General features: G+C 34.1%; 1 long non-coding RNA gene across 1 annotated transcript in view; it reads right to left on the bottom strand.

Moving 5' to 3' along the window:
• The window catches only part of LOC130707638 (uncharacterized), a 365,802-nt gene that overhangs the window by 179,337 nt on the left and 167,372 nt on the right, over positions 1-19,093 (bottom strand). The window contains exon 2 of the long non-coding RNA XR_009007617.1: positions 7,958-8,007. This is a non-coding gene — a long non-coding RNA (uncharacterized LOC130707638). The remainder of the gene's footprint in view (positions 1-7,957; positions 8,008-19,093) is intronic.

A 19,093-nucleotide genomic window follows, 5' to 3' on the forward strand; every position in this document is an offset into this window, starting at 1 on the left:
ACAGTTTATGTAAATTGCAATAGCTGGTAAAGTCCACAGATTATGTACCAATTGCCATAATTCAGTTGCTTATTTTGAAAATTACCAAAAGCATTTCCTTAAAAGTCACTTCTAATAAGCCCAATTAATTAAATCAAACAATTACCTTAACTTTAAGTTTTTATTAAAAAATAAAAATTTATAAGATACTATTTTCTTATTACAACATTGGTCATTTCTATGAGTGTTTGTTTTTTCAGCACTTTTTCATCTTAATGAGGTGCAGAATTTTTTAGAGGATTTAGAATTGTTTAATAAGCTTCATAAATCACATGCTTTTATATTTTTGTTTTTTTCCTACTTACTATTCAGCAAGCGGTTTTAAAACTTCAGAAATCTGTTTTCTAGATTATATATCAGAGTGGTAAGCAATCCATTGCTGGTTTATGATCATTAACTCCTACACTCAGTGCCTTTCACCATCTCATCTCATGTTCTTTTGAGAGATTGAAATCACCTATCAATTCTTCACAACATGAGTCTCTGGAAGAGGCAGAGCATTTACCCACCATGACAGCCCAAGAGAGAGATTTTCTTCTCCTTATACCCTGCAAGCCAAAGGAAAGGCAAATAACTTAGGGTAAGCCATTTAATTGACCCATGGGTGTCAGAAGGCAGAGATCTTATTGGTATTCAAGGACTGGAATGTAGCAGCAGAGGGGAAACAAATAATTAATCACCTACAGTCACCTGAAAATGAATTAAACAAAATGTTTTGGGAGTCTGGGAGGACCCTGCAACAAGAAAGTATGAATGGTAGGAAGGGCATGTGAATTTCATGGACATGGAATGGAATAACTCCTTCTAATGATGGGTCATATTGACTTTCTAATAGAATTTATTCCTTCTCCACAGTAGCCAAAACCAAAGTTTGATTCTTCAAGTTGTGAGATTACAACATCTATTGAATCATATCTCCATATTTCTTATGAGAAATTCAGAGCATTCTCCAGAAAGTAGAGAAAACACAAACACTGCAATGGAGACATACACGAAAATTCAGAGTCCAAGAGTAACCCAAACTCCCAATGCCCAGTGAACTCCCCTGGTCAGACTAGTATTATTCCCATATCTATGAGGCATAATAACACCAATTCTTTTTTATTTTAGGAAGTTAGTGTTCCTCATGACCTATTTTAGTCTACAGACATATATCTGGAATCACATTCCAACATACCTATATGTGGCCAACTGCAAAGTCAAAACATGGAAGACAAGGCCACATAAAAGAACTGCAGGACTTTGCTAATCTCCAGCAGCAAAAATCTGGGTATTTTATCTGAGAATAGATTCCAAAGGTATATGGAACATAACTTTAGAATGGGATGAATTTTTAGGGGTACATTTACCAGTGACTCTGCATTAGATATACTCATTTACAAATAGAGGAATAATTAAAATTGTTTGCTTACTACTTTATGGAAACCTGGACTCACGAGTAGTGTATACTAAACACAGTTGAGAGTATATGGCATAATATGAAGTAAAGAATTCAAAAATTTCTAGGGCATTTTAATTTTATAAATGTATGTGTGGAAGAAAAATGTATGTGGATATTGGATACTAGTCAAAAGGTAGACCTAGTGGACATTTGTCCTGGATCTGAGCCCTTATATTTTGGAGGAATGCTCCATTTTCTAAATCTTGGTGACAGGTAGGATCCAATTTCTCACTCAGTATTGAGGATGAGGGCATAACCTACTGTTAACCATTTTCTGCTTTGTAGAAGTTTGAGTCTGATGAATAATGCAAAGAAAAATGGACAGGGTGATTAGACTCAAGGCAGAGGGCTGAACAGCAGTTGCACCCAGTGGCAGTAGCAACATCTACTGTATCCAGCATAGAGGCCTGTGTAAGGCTCCAGGGACAGAGAGAAGTGACAGCAGCATTCTGGTATGTTCTGTCTCCACTGGTTTCTTCCTTCTCCCAAACCTGATTCTTTACATTTTGTTGTTGTTAATCTGTGATATTTCTCAAATCTTTCTAATAAATTATCTTTTCTGTTTAAGTTAGCCACGCTCACTTTTGTAACATGTCACCAAAAATTATTAGTTCAAATTTCAAGTACAACTTTTGCATATTCAGTGCAGTCTATTTTAGGTGTTGGAAGTGCCGTGTGGGAGCTCATTCTTGGAAATATAGCTGGGATATCATTTTCTAAGTGCAGAGCAGTGATGGCAGGGTGTGTTAGAGTTGGGGTCATTCCGGACATTTTTTCTGAAAAAAGGCAGAAGAAGCCAGAAACAAGACCAGAGCCCTCAAAATGGGCTGACATTAACAAGGAAGTTGTCTTGGATAGATTTTTTTTTTTTTCTGTTTCCTCACAGTTTACTGATTAGTTTCCTGGATAGGGATAAAGTAACCCTGACTTTGAGAGTTCTAAGCCAAACAAGTCATATAGGGGACCTAACTGTTCCAGAATAGTGAGAAGTTGGAGAATGGCAAGAGACTGTGTGATGTGAAGGTTGATGATTTCAGACTGAGATTTAGAAAAGGTGTTCCTGAAAATTACTGGTCTCAGGAAGAAGGTTCTTGATATGGTAAGCAGTTTCACTCCTTGTTTCTAACCGAGTGATTACAAACAGAAAGTGTATGGGTATTCAATCTGAAAAGCTGGAATGGGGCCTGATATGTGGTAGGCTGAATCTGACATTCATTCTCCTATATAAGCAGTTCAGTTTCTACCCTACTCTCCAGTGGGACAAGAATTTTTATGACTCTTTGAATATTACATATACTTTCCAGATGCTAGCATTTGTTCATTCATTCATTCATTTTTATTAACACTGTTCTTTGTTTAGAAAGCACTCCTTTATGGCTTTGTCTACCAAAATCCTGTATATTAATCAAAGCCAAGTTCAATAGTAAATTCTTCCACAAAGTGTTAGCTGATCTGCCCAGCTAGAATCTCTTCCACTACTAAATTCTCTCAGCATTTTGTAGTAGGATGAATACTGTGGCATTGGTTAAGTGGCAGGTTGAAATCTATTGATGAGTAGCAGAAATCAATCAAGGCAGGGAAACATCCTGCTGTGTGGATTAACATAAGGACTTGTTTCACCCTGGTAGTAAAAATTCAGAACTAGTAACCTCAGCTCTGGGCCTGTTAGCTGGGTCACTGCACATAGTCTAGGGAAAGGAGGCTAAAGCCAGGTACGGATGAGGCACCCAGGGGCATCCCAAACCATGAGCACAGCTTATTTCTTTCTTTGTCTCACTAGTAAATGGAAATTGTTGCCATTCTCCTAAGCCTGCTTCTCTAGAAGAAAAGTAGGACAGAACCACACACACACACTTATTATTACTTGCATGTGGGTGGAGTAGGGAAGGCAGGGATTGAGTGTATAGCTCACTTATGGTGCATATTTTATCACTACTATTGTGTAAGTTATAAAGGCAAATAAAATTTCTCTTTCTTTTGGGCTTCCCACAAAACATAATGCTATGTATGTAGGATAAGCTCAGTAAAACTTTTTAAATAAATAAATGGACAATTACCACTATAAAATATCTATCTATTTATCTAGGTATGTGTAACAATGTCTATTCAATTCCTCCATAACTCCTCTTTAACCTCTAATACTGTCATCTATAGAAATTATTTATCATGTCTATTTAGATTTAATACTCAGAAAAATATCACTCCAGTTCATTTTACCCACATTATTTCTATTTCTTGGTCAGTATTTTGATGCACTTCTGTGATTAAATTTTAGTAGCAGAGTTAAACTTTTCTTAAGTATACACTCTTTATCACATCAACTCCAACATCAATGGTATTTGAGTGATTTCCATTATATTTCTGTAAGTCACTAGGGATTGGTAATTTTAATATATTTCACACTTTAATGTAATAGAATCCCAAATAATAAAATCAGATACTATGGAAAATGTACTTAAGTCTTCACAAAGAAAAATTTTAATGTCTTAAATCAAAACTGCATCTTCATTTTTTTATTGCTTGCGTTTGGAGAAAATAAATGGACCAACGAATTGTGTATTCCTGAAGTGCATACCTTTAAAGTATAACACATAATCATCTGATTGATTTTGTTCTAGGCAGTTAGGTTGAAATGGTCATCATGTTATAAAGAGTGATTAGTTTTCTTTTTTTAATCAAGTCTATATCAGGCATATCAAAAAACTGAGAGAAAAGATGCAACTGAACTATACTATCAGTCCATGAAAATTAAACATTAAAAAATGAGAATTTTCATTTGACATTATGACTATTTATAGCCCAAATACTAATTTAACTTTAAATTTAATTTTATAGAAAGTATTCTAAAATCATAAGTTTTCAAAAAATGATTAATAATATACCTAGATGGTGACATATACCAGAATTATTCCATTTCTATTTTGGCAGAAATGGAATAATTGAACTCAAACTTAAATAAATTTGAGTTGTACTTCAGATTCTATTTCAATCTAACTTAAAATACTGAAAATCATATCTAAATGCAATTTTCTTATTTACATACTTATTCAACTGTACTTGGATATATTTAATTGCATTTCAAAAGACTTAAAAGGACATTCTCAGTGTGTTAGGCAGTGTGCTAGGTAATTGAAAAGATCGATGTTCTTTCATTTAATCCTTGCAGTAAGCTTGTATGAAAAACCTCAATTTCAAAGCAGTTGAATATCTTGCCCAAAGTCAAACAACTTGTGACATAACTTGAAATTATGTTTTCTGACTAAAATCATGCAATTTTTGAAGACACTTTTTCATATTTTATTCATGAATTTTTTTTGATGCTTCAGCATGACCATGAGATTTTATAGGGAACAGTAATGTTGTCATGCATTAAGTGATATTGATGGTCTTTGTCCTCACTTTAATGGAACCTGGACTATTACGTTTGTTTTTGATATTTTTTAATACTTTATTGATGGCTCATTGGCTGTTTATTTTGGTTGTGAGTGTGCCTGTTTGCTGAGATGCTTCATTTTTGTATGTCCAACTGGTTCCTTGGAATTTGCAGTATGCAGAAACATTTCAGCTAGCACTTTAAACTGTATCTGAAGTGTAAATTAATTAGCCCTGTGTGAGGGCCTAAACATCTCTTAAACGAAACGTCTTCAGTTCAAGGTATGCTCTTCAGTGCAAGGCCACTTTCATAGTCCATTTACTTACACCTTCAATCATTCATTCGCAGATATTTAATGAGCAATTATGATGTGCCAGAAGCAGTCCCAGGGGCTGGGAAATAGTGAATAATAATAATAGTGAATAGTGCTAGTGAATAAAACAGCAAAAGGTTTAGAGCTTTAAAAGCTCACATTCTATTGGGAGAAACAGGCAATGAAAAATACTAAAAAATAAAATGTATAACGTTTAACGATGCTAAATAGTATGGAGAAAAATTGCCTAAGAAAGAAGGATAGGGAATGTTTGGCGGGGAGGGGATACAATTTTAGATGGAAAGTTCAAAGAAGGCCAGACTGAAGAGGGTTATCTGAGAAAATAACTAAATAAAGGTAGGCAAAAAGAGTTGGTCCTCAGATCCACTGCTCAGTCTCCCCCTAGTCTGCTTGGTATTTCAGGGATTCTGACCTAGGCTAGTAGTAACTAGCTGGTTCTGGCTAATGGGCAGAAATCAAGAGTAGATGGAAGGAAGAAGATCATGTTTCCCATTTCCCCACTCTCTGCTTTGGGCAGTGCCTCCAGCAGCTGCCTTGCTTCTGTGGCTCTAACTCCCACTGGATAGGCTAACTGTAGTTCAGGATTTTTCTGGTTGACTCCAGGACATAAGTTCTGATAACACTGCCTCTTTCCTCGCTCTCTCTTGCCCAGGGCTAGATGGTTTCTTCCTGCTGGTAACCCGTGGGTTCTTAGCACTCCCATCACTTGTAAAACCAATTCCGTGTGTTAAATCTTCTTCTTAAATACTTTTTAAGAGTTTACAAATAGGGCTTCCCTATTTGTGGTGCAGTGGTTAAGAATCCGCCTGCTGATGCAGGGGACACGGGTTCGAGCCCTGGCGTGGGAAGATCCCACATGCTGCGGAGCAACTAAGCCAGTACACCACAACTACTGAGCCTGTGCTCTAGAGCCTACGTGCCACAACTACTGAAGCCCATGCACCTAGAGCCTGTGCTGTGCAACAAGAGAAGTCACCACAATGAGAAGCCTGCGCACCGCAACGAAGAGTAGCCCCTGCTCACCACAAGAGAAAGCCCCTGCGCAACAACAAAGACCCAACACAGCCAAAAATAAATCAATAAAATAAATTTATAAAAAAAACCAAAGCAGTTTACAAATAATATTTAGACCCTAATACTACAGAGGTGAGAAAGCAAGACTCATGGCCATATAGGTAAAGATCATCCTGGACCATGGGAACAGCAAGTCCAGCTATCTGGGAGAGAGCTGCCAGCAGTGCTCATGACACAGCAAAGAGTACAGTGTGGCTGCCACTGACAGGGAGGAGGTGAGTTCAGAGATGGTAAAAAAAAATGGGTCAGAGAAAAGAAGGGATTGAGGATGAAGCACATCTTCTGGGATCTAGTAGGTCATCTCTCTGATTTTTGACTTTTACTCTAAAAGAGACGGAAAGTTATCAAAGCCTTTTTAACTACAGAGTGAGATGATTTAATTTTCATCTTAACATATCCATTCTTTCCTGAAAGGGACAACAGCAGAAGTAGGAAGACAGATTTAGAAGGTAGTGAAACATTTTGGCGAAACAAATGGTAGTGGCAGGAAAATAGCAGTGGTGGTGATGAGGGGTGGTCAGGTCATGGGCAGGTTGTGATGGTCAAGCTAACAGGATTTGAGGATGAATCACACATGTTAAACGAGAAAAGAATGCATTGAGTTTCAAAATTTATTAAGATATTTAAGTGGAGATATTGGGTATATGAGCATGAGCTATGTAAGTATGAATTCAAGTGGAAAGGTCTGACCTATAGACATAAATTTGGGAATCACCATATATACATAGTTTTCTATTCCTTGCTTATTTGTAGTGTTTTGGGATAGCTGAACTTCTCAATAAAAAATGATTACATAATCTATAGATTAATAATATAGAAAATATAGATTGTTTTTAAGCAAAACTATAGAACCTTTTAATTGTTCTTGCTAAAGTATTCACAATGCGGAGTCATACATTTAGTCCAAGTATTTTTGACCTTGTCTTTTAAACAGTTGTATTATTTAAGTTACAAATCCAGCTCATGCTAAGAAGGGACTTGATAAGATACTTGTGGTGTCTAAGAAAATCTTACAACAGCATTCTCAGGGCTTGAGCACTGAAGGCTCATTTGTGTTTATTACCTTAGAGTCTGCATGTATGTCCTCTACATTTTCCCCTTTCACTGCAAGCCACCTTTATCCACATGGCACAAAGTATATTCACCAACAATTCTACATCTTTACACCTAATGGCTTCTATGATTCAGAGAAAAAACAGTTCTCAGAATAACAAGGAAGAGGGAAAGCACCAGGAAAGCTGTATGTTCAGTACAGTTTTCAAAGCCAATTTAACAGTCTCTTAAGAAAATGTATTTTTCATTATTTTCATTCATTTCCTATATATATATGTATTGAACATGAAGTTATTAGTATTTCTCCTTCAAAAACATGAAAGGGTAAAAATAATAGCAGCATTAGAAACCATTTTCATTTAATACAATTTTTTTTTATAATTCTATGTACTTTATCCCAGATCTCATAAAGAAAGTTAAAATTGATGTAACAATTTATCTGCAATGTGTTTGATCAGTATACAACAATAAAGGTTAGTATCAGTGATATTTAAAAGATATGATATTCAGTAGAGAATTACATAAGAAAAGATTATGTAGTTTTAAGCACAACACTCCATGCCACATTTTAGGATTACTTAGATAACTACAGTAAAAAAAAATTTTTTAAAGACTTTGAAGCTGTGAAGCATGCTAAACTTACCAGAGTACGATGTGGTAATAAATTATTCAACACTGCATGTGAAAATAGATCTACGAAATAGAAAAGAGTTACATTTCTGTCATTTATTTATTCAACAGACATTTATTCAGTTGCCTCTGCTTTTCAAAGGATAGTAGCATCTAGTTCTACAGAAAAAATAAATAAATAAACTGAAAATATAGGAGATTCATTTAACTGCAATTCTTTCAGAAATAAGCACTTTAAGTTCATTAATTAGGAGCCCAATCAGCCTATCAGTCAATATATTCAGATTTGCTTCCACCACTGGTACCACATAGTTTAACCCCTATCATCTTTTCCAATGACCAATGCAGAGAGTAGAAAAAGCCTTGATCCTACTCTTGCTCTACTGACTATCCTCCACACAGAACTCAGAGCCATCCTTATAAAACAGAAATCAGATTGAGTCACTCTCTTCATGTCAACCCTCTGACTGCTTTTCTACATCTTTAGAATAAAATACCAAGTTCCTCCTGTGGCATACACCATCTGGTCCCTAGCTCACTCTTACAATCATCCTCAATTCTCCTACTTCTCTTCCTCTTACTTGCTGTGATCCATGCCTTGGTCATTTTGCTATTCCTTGACTGTGTCACCCATATGCCTACCTAAAGCATGTAGACTTGCTCGTCTCACTGCTGGAACTCCCTTGATCCACGTATCTACTCTGATCATTCCACACAGCATTCAGGTCTCTATTTAAATGTCACCTCCTCACAGAGCTCATTTTAGACCATCAATTCTCCATCCTTTGGGTTACTTTAATTTTCTTCACAACATTTACCTCTAACTGGCAATAATGTATATATTTATTTGTCTAATATTTCCATCCCCAAATAAAATGTAAATCTCGGGAGAGCAGAGATTTTGCCTCTTTGGTGTATCTCAGGACATAGAAGTGCATGTCACACAGGTGATATACAATAAATTCCTGTTTAACTCATGAATTTGTTGATTGTATTGTACCTATACATAATGTCATGTAAATGGATATGAATCCCAGCTGACTACTTTTTAGCTCTGAAAGCTTGGGCAAGTAAGCAAACTATTTAGCAAAATGGTTGTAATGACACTTATTTCATGTGCAAAGTGCTTATAATAGTGCCTGGTGCATTTAAATGCTCATTGACTGTTACTTACATTTTGATTTTATTTTTATTATTATGTTATTGTCTACATTTAAAAAACTGTGTTTCTGCATTCATGTAAGGGAAATGCATGCGTGTAAAATGTGTATAAATATAGAGTCCTCATTATCCTATCAGTATCAGACTCCTGGCTGTAATGAGGTTTCTTGGGGAGGCAAAAGTCCTTATTACACAAAAATATTTACTTATGAAATGACCAAAACTTCCAAAAAAGTATTTGATATATTCTTTAAGTTATAGTTCATATTCCCATCTAAATTTTATAACAGTTCAAAAAATATTTCCATAATATTGAGTTTCAATTTTCATTTTTCTCTTCAAGTTGGCTTTTTCCAGTAACAATTATTCTCCAGTTACACAGATCTTCTTTGATCTTTTGCTCGTTTTCAAGGACCAGAGAAATAAATGTATATGGATAATGTTTAAGATGAAATAAAGTTAAATGTGTCAGTGATCTTTCATTATTTTATTATCAATGGCAGAATAAACCTTAATGAATAGAATTTACTTTTTTGTGTACTTTGCTTTGGAGTGGAAAAGATGAAAGACATGAGAGTATAATATCAGTGTATGTCTTAAGATCAGTGCATATTCAATCTAATCTCCCACACCTTTTCACATACAGTCCTCTGCAATGATAACATTGTCTAGTGATGGCTCTTTGCACTATGTTAGAAGTTCCTTTGATATGTTACCGTATTATTCCATATGGATCCAACCACAACAAAACCTTATCACTTGAAACTAAGTTTTTGTTCTGCTACAAAAATAATTGAGTTTGAACATTTAATCACATGGTTTTATGCTGACCTAGCAATAATATTCAAAGGATAGATTCATTTTGCTGAGACCAGTTTTCCTGGCACTCAACCAAATATTAAAATGGAGCTCTATAAATAACATTAGTGTACTGTGAAAAGGCAGTAAAAAATAGCATCCATATCATTAGTCTAATGTCAATCAACTTAATTACTGCTATTGCTAACGGGAAGGTATCTTCAAGTACTTAAATTTTTCCAAGTTTGTTAACTAACATAGCTCAAGTCCCTGTATTTCCAGTATACAGATTACCAGACAGTTTTATTGGCATTGGATATGGATTTATTTCAGATGAGTTTAAGCAAGGTGTGGACAAGAATCTTAAAGTTGACACCATCAGGGTAATGATTAATTTTACAGGATGAGAGAAGATGTTTACTATTCACTAAAATATATGCTGAAGATCTACCAAGAACATTCAGGATGTCTCTTTACTCAGTATGTCATTGCCTGTTTAAACAGAAAATACTACTACTAATAAAAACAACTACCTCTATATTTGTTATTTTGCTATGAACCAAGTAAATAATAATTTTTAGTTTTCTGTATAAATTATCTTATTCATCATAACAACAATGTTTAATACGTCTGTTTACAATTGTGGAAACTGAGGTCCACTGAGCTTATTTACTTTGTTCACATGGTGAGTAGGATTTATAGTCACATGTATCTGGCTCCAAGGCTTATTATTTTTATGATTTAAATATATTGTCTATTGAAATAGCCTAGAATTTATATCAATTTCCTTTTTTCTCTTAATGAGAAATATTTTAAATAAAAAATTTCTTCTAAGCATATTTTATCTACCACTGGGGCATAATTTACATCAAAAAGAGTTGATATTTGGAAGAATATAACCAAACTAAGGAATGTTTCTTTCTTGTAGTTAAAGAATTGGAGTCTATTTCATAAGAAGTTCAAGTAGATTTGGACAGAGTGACATGAATAGATTGACAACTGTGAAGATGTTATAAATTCAGGTGGATCTGATAGAACAAGAAACATTAAATTCCTCAGAGTAAACTGTCTATTGTTAATAATTAAACTATATAATTGAATAATCAACAGAGGAGTGCGATAAACCATATAAGTAATCAGAAAGTATAAAAACTGAATTAGCCAGTATGACAAAACTCAGCATAAGCCGAGCAGTTATGCTTGTTGTTATTGGAGTACAACAAGTTATACCCTGGGAGGAAAATGTGCTGAACTTGAAGTTGGAGATAAAAATAACCTCTTCCAAATATTGTTCAAATTAAAACTGTTATACAGTACACACACGAGCTTGATGCCATCTCTAGCACAGAGGTTCAATGGTTATTTTAAAGAAGTAAGGAGGTAGTGAGAACATAAATATTACTGGATGATAAATTCCCCCTTATTTTTAACAAAGTTCTCACTGGTTATTATTTTACACAATTAAAAGTACTTTCTTTTTCTTCTCAAATATCTTCTTTAAATAGCTATGAGTCACTGTAGAAAACTATCATAAAAATTATAAAAAATGATGCTAAAAATCTTGTAATGCATTTCCTATATCCCATACATTCCATATAAATGATGCTGTTTTAAGTAAAATATTTTAAAACAAATTCTTTATGTAAAATAAAGATGGTTTAATCAAAAACCAACCACACATTATTTCAAGTAAAAACTAAATAATTTTAAATGAAACAGGAACTACACAGGGATGTTACTATCACTATTACTGTGTAATATTTCTTGTAGTATCTAGAAAATGCAGAAAGAACAGATAATGAAAATCTGTCAGAAAAAAAATTTTAAAGAAGAACTAAAATTATCTCCTTTTGCTGGTGATAGGACTGCATATACAGAGACTCAAAGAGGGTCTAATAACATTTTTTTTAATTATTAAGGGAATTGTTAAAGTGGCCAATTATAAGTTTTACCTATTCAAGAAAAAAAAATCTAGGAATTAGAAAAAAATATTGCATTGAAAAAATTATGACAAAACAATAAAATGCTCATAAATATACATATACCTTAAGGTATAATTTACTCGTGTATAATTCTGCTAGGTTTGACAAATGCATGTAATCAACAAATAGAATAGAATCTTCACCCTCCAAAATTTCTCCTGTGCCCCTTTCAGTCAACAACTCCATTACCCTAATCTTTTATAGACACTGTTCTGATTCTTGTCCCTATGATTTTGCCTTTTCCTAAACGTCATATACATTAATATAATACGTAGCCTTTTGAGTCTGACTTCTTTCACTGAGCATAACGCATTTGAGATTCATCGACACTATTGTAGGTATCAGTAGTTCATGTATTTATAGCTGAGGGGTATTCCTTTACATCTATATAGCATTCCCCAGTTAAAGAACTTTAAAAATGTGACACAATGGATGAAGGTGATTAAAATGTACAAACTTCCAATTAGAAGACAATAAGTACTAGGAATGTAATGCACAACATGATTAATATAATTAACACTACTGTGTATTATACATGAAAGTTGTTAAGAGAGTGATCCTAAGAGTTCTTGTCACAAAGAAAATTTTTTTTTCTTTTTTTTCTTTTTTTATCTATATGAGATGATGGATGCTCACTAAATTTACTGTGGTAATCATCATGACATAGGTCAAATCATTATGCTATATAACTTAAATTTATACAGTGCTGTAAATCAATTATATTTCAATAAAACTGGAAGGAAAAAAGTCTCAGATAATAGTAAAAAAAAAGACACAAATTTTCTAAAGAAATTAATTAATTATAATTATAATAAATTATATAAAAAGAAACTATAGGAACCATCAGCCATATAATCCAATCTGACATTTAATCTAAGACATGAAGAATAAGTAGGAATTAGCTGAACATTTAGGAAGGTCAAAAGACATAAAAGGTCCATAAACTTAGGCAGACCCAATAGAAGAAATGAAACTTTAACCAAAAAATTACATCCAGAAATACAGCACATAAACAGTTCAGTTAATCTTTGACAAGGGAACAAAGGCCATACAATTTAGAAAAGACAGACTTTTCAATAAATGGTGCTGGGACAACTGGACATCTTCATTCAAAATAAAATGAATCTAGACAGAGACCTGTGCCCTTCATAAAAATTAACTCAAAATGGATTATAGACCTAAACATAACGTGCAAAACTATGAAACTCCTAGAAGATAACAGAGAAAACCTACATGACCTTGAGTATTGTGATGACTTTTTAGATAGAACACCAAGGATACAGTCTATGAAATAACTTATAAGCTAGACTTCATTAAAAGAATTTTTTTAAAATTTTGTTCTAGGAAACACACTGTCAAGATAATGAGAAAACAAACCACAGACCAGGGGAAAATATCTGCAAAACACATATATGATAAAGGACTATTACCCAATATGTGCAAAGAACTCTTTTTTTTTTTTTTTTCTTTTTCTTGTGGACCCTGGGCCTCGTCTCTCCCTTGCATGACAAACCACCCTGCTGTTAGGACCCTGTCTACAATCCAAACAATAAATGCCTTTTCCTGACTTTCTGCTGCTCCAGGTTGGGAATGCTAGGAATATTTTGACAGAGTTCACGCATCAAGAAAAAGCAGCAACGCCTCATCACAGCCCACGAGCACAAATGCAGTTACAGCCAATATAAATCAGCTCCAGGGAGGGAGGGGAAGTTTGGCACTGAATAAATGAATAAATGAGTGAATGAATGAATGGAGGGAAGAAGTGAAGTGAATACAAAGAACTCTTAAAAATCAAAAATACAAAGAATGTGATTAATAAATGGCCTAAACACCTGAACAGATACCTCACTAAAGAGATAAACAATGGCAAATAAGAACAAGAAAAGATGCTCCACATCTTTATCAACAGGGAAATGCAAATTAAAACAATGAGATACCGAAAAATAAATTTATTAGAATGTCCAAAATTCATAACACTAGTACCACCTAATGCTGGCAAGGATGTGGAGCAACAGGAACTCTCATTTACTGCTGTTGAGAATGTAAAGTGGTACAGCCACTTTGGAAGATAGTTTGGCAATTTATTAAACTAAATGTACTCAACATTTGATCCAGAAATCATGCCTTTGTATTTATACAAATGATTTGTAAATTATGTCCACTCAAAAACCTGCACATGGATGTTTTATAGCAGCTTTATACATAGTTGCAAACAACCAAGATGAACTTGGTTGAAAGGATTAAGAAACTGTGGTACATACAGACAGTGGAATATTATTCAGCATTAAAAAGAGATTAACCATCAAACCATGGAAAAACTTGGAGAAACTTTAAATGCACATTACTAAATGATAAAGGCCATTCTGAAAAGACTACGTACTATATGATTCCAACTAATGACACTCTGGAAAAGGCAAAATTATGGAAAGTATAAAAAAAAGATCAGTGGTTTCCAGCGGGTGGGGGGAGGGTGGGATGAATGGGTGAAAAACAGAGGATTTTTAGAACAATAAAATTATTCTATATGATATCATAATGGTGGATACTTGTCACTATACATTTGTCAAAACCTATAGAATGTAAAAACACCAGGAGTGAACCCTAATATAAACTATGGACTCTGAGAGATAATGATGTAGGTTCATCAACTGCAATAAATTTTTTTCATAAAAACCATTTATTTTTAGTAATAAAGATGGGAAGGGATTACACTGAAGTATTTATTTCCATGTTATATAATTATAGGCAGTTTTTCTGCTTCTTTACTAATTTTCCAAATAAAACGTAAAAGTATAAGCTTTTACTGTTTTTATAATCTGATAATTGTTTTCAGAAAAAATCAATGAAAAATTGAAAAGGAATATAAAAGACAATAGAAAGATGAACAAATTATATTAATAGGCAATTCATCTCACTATAACTCAGAAAAATATAAATAAAAATAAGAATGAAATACCCATTTATACCCACCAGATTGGGAAATACAAAACGAGTTAGTAACATCCAACAGAGGCAAGCGTAGAGGAAATGAGTACTGTCATCAGTTGCTGGTGGGAATATAAATAGCTTCACCTCTAGGGAAAATAATCTGGAAGGCGCTATCAAAATTATAAATGTACAAAACCTTTAACCAGCAATAGCACCCATCTATTTTCTGTGTTCCTCTCTACTACATATTTGTCTGCCAGGAGGAACTCATAATTTTATTTAGTTTTTCTGGATCTATTCTTCCAGCATTGACGACAAGAGGGGAGCAAGTTAACTAAGGAAGTGTATTCAATACTGAATTGTATTTAGTGCCCCTAGGATATAGATGGTTTATATTTCATGAACGATGTCACCAGCATGCTCAGCTGGGTGGTTTTCTACAGCCTGGTTTAGTTGCTTAAATATAGACATAGAGAGAAAACAGTTTGCTTAAACATTGTGTTTGGTTTGGTTTGATTTTCCCAAGAAAAATGACAAAAGGAGAAATAGACAAATGCTAATAGTAATGACAAAAATGTAATTAAAAGACAAGTCATAGCATGTTAGGTAGAAACAGAGGAAACTAAGGAAAAAAATCATGAATAGGGAAGGAATAATTGGGTCTGTGGGCTAAAAGTCTTCTTGAGGTCAAAGGACAGTTAGAGTGGGAATTGTTGGACTAATAAAATGTAATAAGATCATCAGAGGAAGACATTTCTGTATTAATTATTCTATAACTTCACGTTTTTGAAGACAAAACTGTCTGATTCTATCAAGGACCAGCTCTAACCTGTGACATGCTGGCTTTTCTATCTCACCAGAACGGGGTTAGGAGCACAAAGTAATTTTTTTTCACATGTACAGTTTTACAATGCAATTTATATGAAGGGGAAAAAGGAGAAGAAAAAAAAAAAAGTCCTGGAGCATGACTGTGGGAGTGGGTGGTTGAGGTAAGCTAGGCAAAATGGTGGTTAGAGAAGAGGTCAAGGAACCAAAATGCCAAATTGTTGGAAGGATTATCAATAAAGATATCAACATCCCTCAGCATGATTGTAGAAATTAGAGTGGGCTATAAGGTTGAGAAGCCAAGACCAAAATCATCAAGAAATGCAGGAGATTGTCCAAAAGGTCATTAGGTATCAGTAGTCAATAGTAGATGTAAACCCATATATCATAAGCCCTAAAAAAATGAGTGTATTTTACAAAGAGATGGAGGAATCTATTATACATTTGATAACACCTCAGCATATCAGAGAAAATGAGGTCACAGGTTTTTAAATCATCTTAGAAAAGAAACTGAATAAGCATGGAGATTAAAATGTAATTAGCCTACAAAATTAGATGATGACCTGGTCAGTGATGGAGACTCAAATGACTTTCATTCTGGCCAGAGAGTCTCAGTGAAATGAAAAATTGCTGTCAAAAGAATTAAAAACCAAGGGAAAACTGAAGGTCTTTTTGCTTTCTTTAGAGAAGGTGCAATATTTCTTACAGGATTAGTTCAATTAAAATCTCCAGATTTTAATTCAGGTATGACCAATGGAGAGTTTCCAGAGAAGCTACGTAGTGGTTGAAGAGGGCAGTAAGTAGTCACAATAAGCCTCCTTTGGACAAGATGATTATGCTTTTTATTATAAGTACTGCAGTGGTAACACACACAAAAAAACAGCTATCTAATAATGTAATCTCACTGTAAAATAAAAAAAAATCGATCAAGCTTTAATAAAACAAAATTTTAAAATAAACTTTGACTCTAGGAAAACTCACGAAACAGATATTTTCTCTGACATACTTACAATTTTCATGAGACCAGCAACAGAATTTTCCTTGTTCACCGCTATATTCCTGTACTTATCAAAGTGAATGGCACAATAGTAAATGGGAGTGTTTCCTTAATTTCTCTTTCTGAGCTTTTGTTGTTAGTGTAGAGGAATGCAAGAGATTTCTGTGTATTAATTTTGTACCCTGCTACTCTGCAGAAGTCATTGATTAGCTCGAATAATTTTCTGGTAGCATCTTTAGGATTTTCTATGTATAGTATCATGTCATTTGCAAACAGTAACAGTTTTACTTCTTTTCCAATTTGGATTCCTTTTACTTCTTTTTCTTCTCTGATTGCCATGGCTAGGACTTCCAAAACTAGGTTGAATAATGGTGGTGAGAGTGGACATCCCTGTCTTGTTCCTGATCTTAGTGGAAATGCTTTCAGTTTTTCACCACTGAGAATAATGTTTGCTGTGGGTTTGTCATATGTGGCCTTTATTATGTTGAGATAGGTTCCCTCTATGCTCACCTTCTGTAGAGTGTTTATCATAAATCGATGCTGAATTTTGTTGAAAGATTTTTCTGCATCTATTGAGATGATCATATGGTTTTTATTCTTCAATTTGTTAATATGGTGTACCACATTGACTGTTTTGCATACATTGAAGAATTCTTGCATCCCTGGAATAAATCCCACTTGATCATGGTATATGATCATTTTAATGTGTTGTTGGATTCTGTTTGCTAGTATTTTGTTGAGGATTTTTGCATCTATGTTCATCAGTGATATCGGCCTGTAATTTTCTTTTTTTGTGATATCTTTGTCTGGTTTGGGTATCAGGGTGATGGTGGCTTCATAGAATGAGTTTGGGGGTGTTCCACCCTCTGCAATTTCTTGGAAGAGTCTGAGAAGGATAGGTGTTAGTTCTTCTCTAAATGTTTGATAGAATTAACCTGTGAAGCCATCTGGTCCTAGACTTTTGTTTGTTGGAAGATTTTTAATCACAATTTCAATTTCATTACTTGTGTTTGGTCTGCTCATATTTTCTCTTTCTTCCTGGTTCAGTCTTGGAAGGTTGTACTTTTCTAAGAATTTGTCCATTTGTTCCATGTTGTCCATTTTATTGGCATATAGTTGCTTGTAGTACTCTCTAATGATCCCTAGTATTTCTGTGGTGTCAGTTGTAATTTCTCCTTTTTCATTTCTGATTTAATTGATTTGAGTCCTCTCCTTTTTACATGATGAATCTGAATAAAGGTTTATCAATTTTATCTTCTCAAAGAACCAGCTTTTAGTTTTATTAATTTTTCTTCGTTTCTATTTCATTTATTTCTGCCCTGCTCTGCTCTTTATGATTTCTTTCCTTCTACTAACTTTGTTTTGTTTGTTCTTCTTCAGTTGCTTTAGGTGTAAGTTTAGGTAGTTTATTCGGGATTTTTCTTGTTTCTTGAAATATGATTGTAAAGAATAAAATACCTAGGAATAAACCTACCTAAGGAGGCAAAAAACCTGTACGCAGAAAGCTATAAGGTACTGATGAAAGAAATCAAAGTCGACACAAGCAGATGGAGAGATATACTATGTTCTTGGATTGGAAGAATCAACACTGTGAAAATGACTATACTACCCAAAGCAATCTACAGATTCAATGCAATACCTAGCAAACTACCAATGGCATTTTTCACAGAACTAGAACAAAAAATTTCACAATATGTATGGAAACACAAAAGACCCCGAATAGCCAAAGCAATTTTGAGAAAGAAAAACGGAGCTGGAGGAATCAGGCTCCTTGACTTTAGACTATACTACAAAGCTACAATAATCAAGACAGTAAAGTACTGGCACAAAAATAGAAATATAGATCAAAAGAATGGGATAGAAAGCCAAGAGGATAGAAACCCACACACCTATGGTCACCTAATCTATGACAAAGGAGGCAAAAAAATACAAAGGAGAAAAGACAGCCTCTTCAATAAGTGGTGCTGGGAAAACTGGACAGCTACATGTAAAAGAATGAAATTAGAACACTCCTTAACACCATACACAAAAATAAACTCAAAATGGATTAAAGACCTACATGTAAGGCCGGACACTATAAAACTCTTAGAGGAAAACATAGGAAGAACATTCTTTGACATAAATCACAGCAAGATCCTTTTTGACCCAGCTCCTAGAGAAACGAAAATAAAAACAAAAATAAACAAATGGGACCTAATGAAACTTAAAAGCTTTTGCACAGCAAAGAAAACCATAAATGAGATGAAAATACAACCCTCAGAATGGGATAAAATATTTGCAAATGAAGCAACTGAAAAAGGATTAAACTCCAAAATACACAAGCAGATCATGAAGCTCAATAGCAAAAAAACAAACAATCCAATCAAAAAATGGGTGGAAGACCTAAATAGACATTTCTCCAAAGAAGACATACAGATTGCCAACAAACACATGAAAAAATGCTCAACATCACTAATTA

The sequence above is a fragment of the Balaenoptera acutorostrata genome, chromosome 3 (genome assembly GCF_949987535.1).
Source record: "Balaenoptera acutorostrata chromosome 3, mBalAcu1.1, whole genome shotgun sequence".
Classification (NCBI taxonomy): Eukaryota; Metazoa; Chordata; class Mammalia; order Artiodactyla; family Balaenopteridae; genus Balaenoptera; species Balaenoptera acutorostrata.